General features: G+C 42.3%; 1 protein-coding gene and 1 long non-coding RNA gene across 6 annotated transcripts in view; both read left to right on the top strand.

The window, feature by feature from the left end:
* Positions 1–9,046, top strand: part of LOC131494478 (uncharacterized) — a 52,641-nt gene extending 43,595 nt beyond the window's left edge. The window contains exon 2 of the long non-coding RNA XR_009253429.1: positions 7,796–9,046. This is a non-coding gene — a long non-coding RNA (uncharacterized LOC131494478). The remainder of the gene's footprint in view (positions 1–7,795) is intronic.
* SAMD12 (sterile alpha motif domain containing 12) overlaps positions 1–12,299 on the top strand; it is a 386,116-nt gene that overhangs the window by 280,269 nt on the left and 93,548 nt on the right. The gene's annotated exons all lie outside the window — the stretch shown is intronic.

Here is a 12,299-nt window from a genome sequence, read left to right as displayed (position 1 = left end):
ATAGTAGGCATCAATTAATGTTCTCCAGCCCCTCCCCACAGCTGATGACAGCTCTCTCCACTTGTGGCTGTTTTATAACCTTCATGAGTTCCTCAGGAGCAGCATCTCGCATAGTGCGGTCCATAGACCATGAGCTTTAGAGGCATCTGGGGTCCTTTTCAACAGACAAGTTTGTGGCCCCCACTTCAGACCATCTAAATCACAAGCAGAAGGGTGGGGATCCTCATTTCAGACAAGTTCCCCCAAGTGATTTTTATGCACAATAAAGTTTGAGAGCCATCATCCTAGTCGTCCATATTTCTAATTGACGCCCACTTGGGTAAAGTATAGGTGAGATTTATCTGTGCTTGGCAGCCATTAGGTATAGTTACAGCCCATCAGCTCTGTGAAGAGAGGCTATCAGACCGGGACACTAACAGTCTGTCTTGTGGTGTTAGGCCATGCTGATTCTCCATTTTACTGGCTTTATTAATACTTGAGGAACAATGTTCCCAAGCTTTTAATTAAGAATTCTCTAACATCCCAGTCTCTAATCATTTTCTGTGTTGGATATGGGCTTGGTGAGGGGCTGGGTTTTACCCCCCTTTCAAAGAAAATTTAATAAGCAAAGCAGAGGGTGTTAGAGGGAATAAAGCTTTTTCAAAGCTTTATAGATGAGAATAGGTCAATTCCAAGTATAAACAGGAGGAGACCCAAACGTAGAATGAGATCAGAGGATCAAGGATCTTGCTTTAATCTAGTAAGAAAAAGCATAAGAAAATTCAGCCATGTGGGACAAATCAAGCTCATGATATGGGTCCTGAATTTGTAAGGATTCAGATTGGGTGCGATAAACAGAGACTCAAAATAGCAGCAGCTTAGACAAAAGAAGATTTTATTTTCTTCTCACATAAAATTGCAGAGGTAGAACAGGGCTGTGATGGTGGCTTTATTCCACAAGGTTCTCAAGGGATCAGGCTCTTTCCAGCTTTAGGTCCTGCCCTCCCCAGAGTGTGGCCCATGTCCTCTTGTTCCACGATGGGACTCCAATTGTCAGATCCTTGCTCCAACCATGGGAAGATGGTGTGGCCCATGTCCTCTTGTTCCACGATGGGACTCCAATTATCATCCTTGCTCCAACCATGGGAAGATGGTGCAGAGTATGGAGCAGCTTACTTACAAAGAAGGTTTAGAACGTGACACACAGTGCATCAGATTACATCACTTTGGCCAGAATTTGCTGTCGCGGCCACACCGAGCTACCAGGGAGGTGTGGAAATGGAATCGCAGCTAAATATTCTGTTAAGTAAATGGTACACTGAAGACAGGTAGGAGTTGCTGCTATAGGTTCTGCATCCTGAGAAATTTTAGATCTTCTTTTCCCCATAGGACGGTTATCAGTCAAGCTCCAGTCAGGAGCCCAGAAACTACTCCAGGTATATTTAGAGAAGGGAACTTAAAGAAGGGAATTAGCAGCACAGGTGTGACAGTGAGACAACACAGAAATTAGCAAAGTAGGAAGTTTCTACCTTTCCTGGGGCTGGAGGGACAGAGGAGGAGGCAGAACTTAGAACCTCACTGGCCTCTTCTGGTGGGAGCTGGAGCCAAGAGGAGATGCAGCCACTGCCCAAGTGCCTCCAGAAGCAAAGTGATAGAGGAAGAAATATGCTGGGCTTTCCCTTCTTCTATCCCTCAGTCTCTTCTTAGTGTCCCATTGGTTAAAACTGCCTGGAGGCCAGAGGGCAAAGGAGTCTGGGGAATGTAGTTGCCTGCAAACAGAGCAGGCAAAGGCAAGTAAAGCATGGATCTGAAATCAAACAGGTGACTAGAACCACAGCCACTCCCCAGTTGTAGGCCAGGATAAATTAGTAATCAAGACCTTGCTGGACATTATTCCTGGATGCAGTTGAGAAATTTGCAAACAAAAGAGGGTCCTTCTGTGGAAAGCAAAGACTAAAACTGATCTTGTACATCAAGGTTCACAGCATCGTGCAGAATAGCAAAAACAGAAACAACCCAAATGTGTATCAACACATAAATGGATAAACAGAATGTGTATGTGTTGGAATATTATTCAACCCTCAAAAGCAATGTAATTTTGACAAGTACTAGAACATGAATGAACATTGAAAACAGAAGCCAGACACAAAAGAACAAATATATTATTCCGCTTATATGGAGTACTTAGAATAGGCAAATTCATGGAGACAGAAAGTAGACTGGAGGTTACCTGAGGCTGGGGGTGGGGACAAGGGAGGCTGTTGTTGAATGAATACAAAGTTTCTATTTTGGATGATGAAAAAGTTCCAGAAATGGATGATGATAATGGTCATACGATATTATGAAATACTTGGTGGCACTGGATTTTGCATTTAGAGTAAATACTAAGTTTTTAAAAAGTAAAAATTTAAAGCATAAATGCATTTGGGAACCAAATGTATTTACTGATTACAGAACCCTTTATGAAAAGTTGAATGTTGGTAATAAGACAGTAGAAGCTAAAATATGGACAAAAGAGTGGGATCAAAAGACCATGAAGATTAAAGACAAAAAAACAAAAAAACAAACAAAAACAAACCAAAAACTCTGTTTCCATGATTGTTGTGAAGTTTTAATAATACTTTCTGGGGAAAAAATATTGCTTCCCTCTTCCCAAACTGAAGCTGCTATGGTCAGGAAGCATATACATAAGTCCAAATGAAAAGGCAAAGGCAATATCAGAAATATACAGGTAGAATTGGATGTGATACACACACACACACACACACACACACACACACATATAGGAGAGAGCAAGTGAGCATGAGAGTGCATGCTTCTGAAAACTCAAAAATAGGTAATCTCACAAAGGACTAAGAGAAGATGCAAGCACCTAAAAAGCCTATAGGGAATCCTTTGAAGAATGGAGATACCTGGGGAAAGGTTCAGTTTCTGGGTCACCTGTTAACAAAGAGTGGAAGGGGTCAGGCTATACTCAGCTATGTCAAAAGCAGCCCAGAAATGCCATGGAGGACAAGCACTCAAAGATGGTTGTTGGCACTTGGACCTGAGAAGGTCATTGGCTGCTTGATGAAGGCCATTTCTGTGCATGGTGGGGGAATCTGAGCTGGGATGGGATGAGCAGAACAGTCTTTTCTGTATTTCTCTATTTGCTTGCTCAACAGAAGCAGTAAACAAACCCTATTCCCAGAACTGTGCTGACAACATTGATGATGGCGGTGCACAAATTAGGAGGTAAACAAAAAGCCATGTTAATTTCAAGCTCCATTAGAAACACAGGCTGGAAAAAAAAAAATCAACGTCTGCCAAATAAAAAAGGTCAAAATTGGAAGGGAAAGAAACTTTGATTTTGAGATCCTAAGAAGATCGTGCCAACACTGAAAACATGGGAAGATTCGTTTCCTCTTTCACTTTTGTTAATCATAGGATTTTTAAAAAGCTCTCTTGTTAATGTCTTCTCTGATCAGATATGTGAGGTGATGGAGTCTGAGTCGCATGTTCTTTCTCCTGGAAAAGGAAACCATGCAGAGTTTGGAGTGTAGCCACAGGGTTCCGTTCCAGAGCTGTCTGCTATTTTGTCTCTTATCATTTTTTTTAAGAATCTCCAGTACTGTTTATGACCTTAGCATAATGTGTAAGTATTATTCTTTTGCAGATTCCACAACGTAAGTTGTCTCTGAGGTGAAGCTGACATAACATAGTCTTGTCTAAGAGACCTTGGACCCTTTAATCCCTTGTGAAATGTGTTGCAAACCCAAGATCAAGTCCAGGAAATGCACACGTCTTTCTCATAGTTGCTTGTGTTGAAGGGGATGATACATAAATGAAAATCGATATCTCTCTTAAGTTCTTTTCTATGTCAGGGCAATGATCATTCTGAGTCTTTGATGATGAATGAGTCTTCATCTGTAAATGTAAAGCCATATGTATTAACTTAGTTTCCTTCCAGGCATTTTTGTAATAGTGAGCCTCACATATGGCTTTATAATGTTCCAGTACCAGATGCCTGGCTGTACTTTGATTCAGTATATGCAAGAAGAAAATATATACAAGAACATCACTGTAACTTTCTGGCTAGGTAATCAGTCAGGAGCTCCATCCCACCAGAGGCAAGAGGTTGACCTTGTTGATTTCTCAGGCTTCTCTCTCTCTCTGGATTTTATGATGCTATGACTTCTTTTCCCAGAGGTACTAAATTTGAAGAATCAATCACTACATGCAATCAAATCCACCCTGCCTCCCCCTGAAACTGGGTATTTTTAAACATGCACACACATGTAAACATACATACATTTCAAGAACAACAGATTTCCCTTTTGATAATGGAAATATACTTATTGCTAAATTACATTTTAGGACTGAGATCGAGGTATTAGTTACAGTGGAAAGTGAGAAATTGTAGGAGGTTCTTTTCTTAGAACCAGAACATGGATTATAGCCTGAGTTTAATTAAGTGTTGCTCATGGCACCATGCAGGGCTGGCACTTAATTATATTCAGTTTATCTTTTTATATACCATCTTGACTAGTCTCCAAATATCTTGTCTTCTCCATCTCTGTTAGAAACTCTTTGATATCAGAACTAATGTCATCCAGTAGACACGAATTAATGTATCTTAAATTAATGGGCAAAGGAATAGATGTGGCTACAGATTCCAGATGTTACCATTCAGATTTGAGATGTGACCTAAGAAATTTGAGTGAACAAGTGAGGATGTTCCCTGTTCTTCCCTGGAGGGCATCCTAATTCTCCTCCTCTGGCTTCCCTGAGTATTAGACAAGTTTGATTTTTCTCCCTTTGGTCCTTTGCCCTTTCCATCTGCCCCGGCAAAAATGCACAACTCTGTATTACTAGAACGTATTGTGAGGAGTGTTCCCATCTTCCAGCACTTGTGTATTGATACACTTACTTTATTGTTGGCCTTAGCTTGAGTTTTATAATTCTCTCAGTTTCCACTGTTATTTTCTAAGTATGTTGTCTTTGCCTTATTTGTCACAGCTTATCAAGATGCCTGTTCTAAATGAGATAGTCCTAAAATACAGGTCAAGGACTCTTGGCCTGTGGACATTTTCCCTAAGAATAACATCAGGCACTAGTGGCAGTGGTTATGTCTGGGAAGCATAGAAATATGGAAGAGGACAACGTTTACTTTTCATTCTGCAACCGTCTGTATCAGATCATTTTTGTCCATGAGCCTGTATTACTTTTATAACTTACAAACCAATTAGAAAGAAAATACCTGCATTCATCATGACATATGCCATTCTAGCAGATCTTAAAAGTGTTAATGAGGGGTGCCTGGGTGGCACAGTCAGTTAAGCATCTGACTCTTGATCTCGGCTCAGGTCATGATCTCAGTTTGTGAGTTCGAGCCCCACATCAGGTTCTGCACTGATGGTGTGGAGCCTGCTTGGGATTCTGTCTCTCCTCTCTGCCCCTCCCCTGCTTGCTCATTCTCTCCCTCTCCCTCTCCCTCTCCCTCTCTCTCTCTCTCTCTCTCTCTCTCCCTCTCTCTCTCCCTTCCTCCCTCTCTCTCATTCTCAAAAATAAATGAATAAACTTAAAAAAAAGTTTTAAGTGTTAATGAAATATTGATGAGGTTTATGTATATCTTTAAACAAATGAACAATCTCATTGTTTTAACATACAACACTTCAAGAGTCCAGTATTTCAGCTTTTGAAGCATTTCATAGGTGGCTGTAATTAAATACTGGTTGGTGATTCATGCTGGGGTCCATTTCTGGGTGGACAGTAGCTGAGCTGCTTTTGAATCTGCAGCTTTTAGTTTTGAATGACACGCCCCCAGTGGACATTTTAATAATATAGAAGGGGTTTCAGTCAACGGATCAAGAGAACCACTTGCATCAACGCTTTTCATGTTTTTATTTCACATTTTCACTCTTGGTCGTGTTCACAGCTGTAACACTGTTCACGTGTATGGGTCCTCCATGAGGGTCACAACTTGCTGATTACCCATATCCAGTGGTCCCACCGCATTTCATTCTTTGCATTTCCAATTTTTTTTCTTTAAGAAAATATCTTTAAGATTATGTCATTTTTGTCCTGGGCTTTTAGTCCCATGCCAGGCTATTTGATCCTGCTTCTAATTTGTCATTAGCATTTCTACTCAGACTTGTTTGACTTCCTGCAAATGGCTCAACCGTAGTTAGACATCCTCAAAACCTTTTAACCTTTAAGTAAATAAATGCTTACAAGTACATAAAATTACTTGACTCCATAAACGAATGCTCAAAAATGCATTCGGTTTTTATGAACATCTTTGTGTATTGTATGAAGTTCAAAATTGGTAAGGTATGTTTAGGTTTGCACATTGTAGAAGCTGTAAGCTTACTTCCCAGTAGAGTCTGTGGGTAAACGCTCAAAAGCATATACAGTTTTATGAACATGCACTATCTATATGTAATCTGTAACATTTACAAATTAACAAATACGTAAAAAAGAATGGCTAAATAATCCCTGACCCTGGGTTTTTCCAACCTTAATTGCATCAGAATCACCTGAAGTGTTTGTAGAAACACTGCTGAACTCCTGATTCAGTCAGTCTTTTCTCTTCTAACAAGATCCCAGTTGATTTTGACTCTGTTGATCCAGGACCACATGTCGAGAACTGTCGCCACCCCATTTCTCTTCCTGAGCACACAGAAACACTGTATTTCCCAGCTGCACTTGTAGTTGGATTGGGACAGATGGCTGCATCCAGGCCAGAGGCATGCGTGTACCACTTCCAAATCCAGCCGCAAAATTCCCAGTGTCGTCTTCCACTCTGTTCCTTCCCTTTCCTAGGCAATATGGAGGCTACGTATTGAAGATGGTGGCTTGCCAAAATGGAAGGCACCTGGATCTCTGAGTTTGTGCGTGGAGGAAAGCTGCCTTACTCTCTTAAAACTATCATGTGAAAGAGGAATACACCTCTGTTATAGCAAGTCACTGAGGTTGGGGCAGCATTGCCTCAACTACCCGAGTACACACGACTTTCATGTGATGAGTGCCTAACACTCAGGATACTTTTATTATGTAAATTTAAGTGGAGATTATATATATATATTTAAATTTATTTATACATACTTAGCCTAAAGCCACATGTCAGTTGACCACAGAGAGATTTTTGCCAGTCCTTCAGATCATCTCCTCAATCTGCCTTAGTACATTTTGGGCGAGCTTCCATCTGAAATTTTCTACCTGCTGCTTCTGGAACTCCTGTATTCTCACATTCTCAAAATGGTTACACCCCCAAATCCTTTGCTTCAAATTGGATGAGACCCATGTCCTTTTCCTCTCAAAGTCCGTCACAGGACAGCTCTGCCTGACTCTGTCCTCTGTTCCTCCCATTCCTAGTTCTGCCAAGGAGCTCATCCCAGAATTTGTGACTCTAACTTGATTGAGGCAGAATTTCCCCTCAAAATTCCCCCTCAGAATTCCCCTCAGAATTTCAGAGTAAGGTCAGTGGGCTCAGAATGATTCATCTTTCATCACAGTCCTAAGCCATGAGACCCTCCAGAAAAATCCCATTCATTGATTCTACGCCAGCACTACTTTTGCTGAATGCTACCCACCCCCTTTCTCTGGACCCTGACTAGATGTGCATGTCCCCCTTCCTGCACCTCCCAATCTTGCTGGATTTGACCACTTGCCTACTTGGGTTTCTGCTGGGGTTTGGTACCCCATTTATCTGTCAGTTCTGCACAGACCTCCATGTATTGTATTGCATGACTAAAGTAGACTCTAGTCAAGCTCTTTCCCTTCTGGTATGCAGATACCATATCATTGCCCATATTAATATGTTTCCCCAACACAGAACTGGACCAAAAGCAAAGATGTCTCCGAAATATGTCTTAGGAAAACAACCACTTCACTCAATCCTTTTCTTGCAAACTGCCCCACCACTACATTACATGAAATCAAAGTCTCAAGATTCAAGAAAATAGAAGATGCACATTTTAAAACAGTGACCATTTTTCTGATTATATGAAAGCATACATTTATTGAAGAGAATCTTGTAATTAAGAAGAGTACAGAAAGAAAAATCCATCTTCGATATCAGCCTTTAGCCAGAGGTAATCTCTTACATATTTATGTAATTTATAGTTTTTTTTAATTTATTGCCATGCCATTTTTATACAGGTGGCTACTTAATATTTCAATCATATGTTTATGCCATCATTTATTCAAACAATCCAGACAAATATCGCTTGTGATTTTCTTATAATATTTAAATAGCAACATAATGAACATCCCTGTACCTAATCTTGTACCCATTCCTTTTACTATTTCTAGGGTACATGTTTTGCAAGGTAATCCCTTGGTAGAAGCATCAACAATTGAGTTCAATACTATAAGAAAGAGCTAAAATGGTTAAAAGTGATTATGTCTGGCAAGAAGTTTATGAGGATGGGCAGAAATGGGCAGATGAATACCGTTTTCCATTATAAGTACTACATTTTATTTTTTCTGCTTATGACTAAAAGTAAACATTGTATAGAAATAATTTTTCCCAAGTAAAACAAAATTATGCCCATTTTGAAGAGTTCATACAATATCCCCATATGGGCAAGCTGCCCTTCTGAGAATTTATAACAATTTACCCTCCCATCAGAAATGTGAAACCATTCCTTACCTACAAAAGGCTCTATAAACTAGGTATTTCTTTTTCCTTTTAAACATCTTCCAATTAGGTTTAAAATGACATGCAATTTAAATTTGCATTTATTTTACTGATAAGATTGAATTGTTTTCCTGTCTGCTTGGCCATTTATTTTTCTCCTTTTGGCTTTAAAATGAACATACCAAAGCTCATACATTCGATGTATGCTGTCCTGGTGAAATTAGTGACTTCAGAAGATGATGTCCTTGTACCAGTGATATGGCCACGGCTTAAACATTTGGATAACTCTTTCTGAATGACCATCAGAGTCTGAGTGACATTCTTTTGGATATTCTTAGGATCGGTTACATCATCAGGTTTTCTTCTGCGCTTCTAAATCATCCATGAAAACAACTGTCCCTGGAGCCATGAGAACATGAACAGAATAAAGGCCCTTGTAAAGCACCACAATCATTTCAGTATATCTGCTATGGAAGGCTTCTCACTACCTTCACCTCATTGCAGAGACTTCATATTTAATACATTAGTTAAAAGTTGCCCATTAGTCTATATGTCTATCTGTCATGATGAAACTTTATGCACATGGCCTTACATATGGCAGACACTTAGAAATTGGATCAAGAGTATGGACTGAGCATACTTTTGACAAGAATGTCATTCATCCTACCATTTTTGTTTGTTTTATTCACTGTTCTATCCCAGATAGCTAGGAGACTTCCTAGCACAGGCCAGGTGGTCAACCAGTGTTTCTTGGATAAATGGATACATGATGAACATATAAATGAATGAATGCACAAACCAACACTTAACAATCGGACGTCAAGGCGCAAGCTTCGTTTCCCTTATTTTGTAAGATAACACATGATGGCAAGTGCTTCTGAATAACATTGGTGAGAAATACATAATAAAAGTTGAATGGCACTGAAAAAGGAACAAGCTTCAGTTCTAACCTTAGCTCTGTCAGGGAGTGGCTGTTACCTTATTCACTCCATCAGTGTTTATGGAGTACCCACGATGTGCTCTGCACTTTTTTTCCTTCAGCTCTATGGAGGAATAATTGACAGGTATAACTGTATATACTTAAAGTGTATGAAAAGTGTCTGATCATTCGATAGACATTGCCAAGATGAAGATAATTAACATATCCATCCTGTCACTGGTTAACTCTTTGGGGGAGGGGGGAGGATTCGTAAGATCTACTCTCAGCAAATTTCATGTGTACAATACAGTATTATTAACTGTAATCACCATACTGTGCATTAGATCCTCAGGAATTATTCTTCTTCTAATTCAAAATTTGTACCCTTTGATCTACATCTCCCCGTTTCCATACCTCTAGTCACTAGCAACCACTTTTACACTGTTTAGATAAGTGTGACTCTTTTTTAGATCCCCTATAAGCGATACCCCGCAGTTGTTATCTTTCTCTGGCCAGCTTATTACAGTGCCCTACCTATCCATCCACGTTGTCACAGATAGCAAGATTTCCTTCTTTTTATGGCTGAATAATATCCCATTGTGTATATATACCAATTTTCTTTATCCATTCATCTATCAACAGACACTTGGTTATTTCCATATCTTACCTATTGTGAATAATGCTGGAATGAGCATGGAGTGTAGGTATCTCTTTAAGATACAGATTTCAGGGGCGCCTGGGTGTCTCAGTCAGTTAAACATCTGACTTCAGCTCAGGTCATGATCTCCCAGTTTGTGAATTCGAGCCCCACTTCAGGCTCTCCATTGACAGTGCAGAGCCTGCTTGGAATTCTCTTTCCCCTTCCTCACCTCTCCTCCCCCACTCAGGCTTTCTCTCTCAAATAGACAAACTTAAAAATTAACAACAACAACAACAACAAAAAAAGATACAGATTTCATTTCCTTCAGATACATTCCCAGGAGTGGGGTTGTGGGATCATATGGTAGTTCTATTTTAGATTTTTTGAGGAACCACCATACTTTTTCCCATTATTACCATACCAGATACATTCTTACCAACGGTGCACTGGCGAGGTAGGGTATAGCATCTCTGGTTTCAAGGAGGGCACAGAGGCATAGTCTCCATGAAGCCCCATCAGTTGAGGTTAATTTTGGTAAAGACTGGGGGGTCCTTAGTGGCCAAAACTGCAGGGATCCTGGCAGGCAGGGCTCTTGAGGTCCTCAGTAGCAAAGGCTGCTAGGGTCCTCCCGTTGTCCCTTTCCCTCCTGGGGGGATGTTCTAGCCACGGGAGCCCCCCTTCACCCCAAGTCTGGCATGCTGGCACTCAGAAGGGCAGCATAGCTGGGGTTGTGGCCTCAGGAACACACGGAACTACCTGGGGCCTGGAGCACAGGTGTACTGGCCACAGCGGTGGTGCTGGTGCCTGAGTTGCGGGGCTCACACAGTGACTTGGGCCCTAGGGGAGATGGAATGGTGTGCAGCAGCAACAAGGGCCCAGTGCTAACAGGGTGCAGCAGTGGCCTGAGCTGAGGGGGCGGGGGGTGCAGCACAGTGCACCCCGGGATGGCAGTGAGAGTCCCGATTCGGGCCTTAGGGGACAAGATGCAGAGCAGTAGCGGGTCAGCCCTGGTGGTCAAGAGTGGCACCAGGACCCAGAGAGCAGCACACGGCAGCAGCATGACCCAGCGATAGAATGTCAGAGCCTTAACCCGGGACCTACGGTGCAGGTTGCAGAGCAGCGATTCAGCCGCAGTGGCCATGGATCAGTGCTTGGACCCAGGACCTGGGGAGTGGGGCTCAGAGAAACAGCAGCACAGCCCCGTGACGGCGGGTCGGAGCCCCGGCCCAGGACTCGGCCTGGGGTGCCATGCGGCAACAGCTCTGGTCCCCATAGATGGCAAGGTGCTACAGTGTCCCAATCCGGGAGGGCAGGACACAGCAGCGAGTCGAGCCCCTGAGGGCAGGTCTCACCTCAATGGCAGCTCCAGCCTGGGGAGGACTCCACGCAGCTCTTTCTGCTGGATCTCCCATTCCTTGTGTGGCACGATTCTGCCCCCTCCCACCCCCTCCCCCCTCATGGGGGACTCCCTCCAGGTGCTGACCTGCTCGGGACCGGGCAATGGGATGATGTGGGTAAAATACCTCCCGCACTTTTTCTCTGCCACCACCTTCAGTCTATGAAGGATTCTCTGAAGGATTGTTGCTTCTTCACGGTAGTGCTCTGCTTTCCCAAAGGTGTTTTCATCAGCTTGTAGTTGTTTATTGTTTTTGTTGGGGAGATGCACCTTGCAGCCTCCTAGCCCGCCATCTTGCTGGCGTCAGCCTTGCCGTGCACTGGGCTGAAGGCCAGAGACGCCCCTGGGGTATGACCTACAAGCCCTGTCCCCAGGGAATTTACAGTCTTGTGAGAGACAGACAGTAATCAAATGTTCCCGGTTAAATAGGGAACGGCAGACATTGTTAAGTGCCTGGCATATAACGGGTTCGCCTGGCCTGAGAGCTCAGGGAAGCCTTCCTTCTCTGACGAAGGGATATTTGAACTGGATAGTAAGGCAGAAGGAACATTTTGAACAGAAGCTCAAAGACAGAAAATAAAAGCCCTGTGCATTGGAGAAGCGGACGACAAATGACTCTAGGGAAGCACAAGAGAGGGTAGAGAGCTTTGAGAGATGAAGCTGAAGAGGTCTTTGTTGCTCTTTGCTCTGTGATGAGGGAGAGACACACGGACCTTTTTTAGGGACATAGTACCAGACAGGT

Source organism: Neofelis nebulosa, chromosome 14, assembly GCF_028018385.1.
Source record: "Neofelis nebulosa isolate mNeoNeb1 chromosome 14, mNeoNeb1.pri, whole genome shotgun sequence".
NCBI lineage: Eukaryota > Metazoa > Chordata > Mammalia > Carnivora > Felidae > Neofelis > Neofelis nebulosa.
This window is presented reverse-complemented; position numbering and strand designations above follow the sequence as displayed.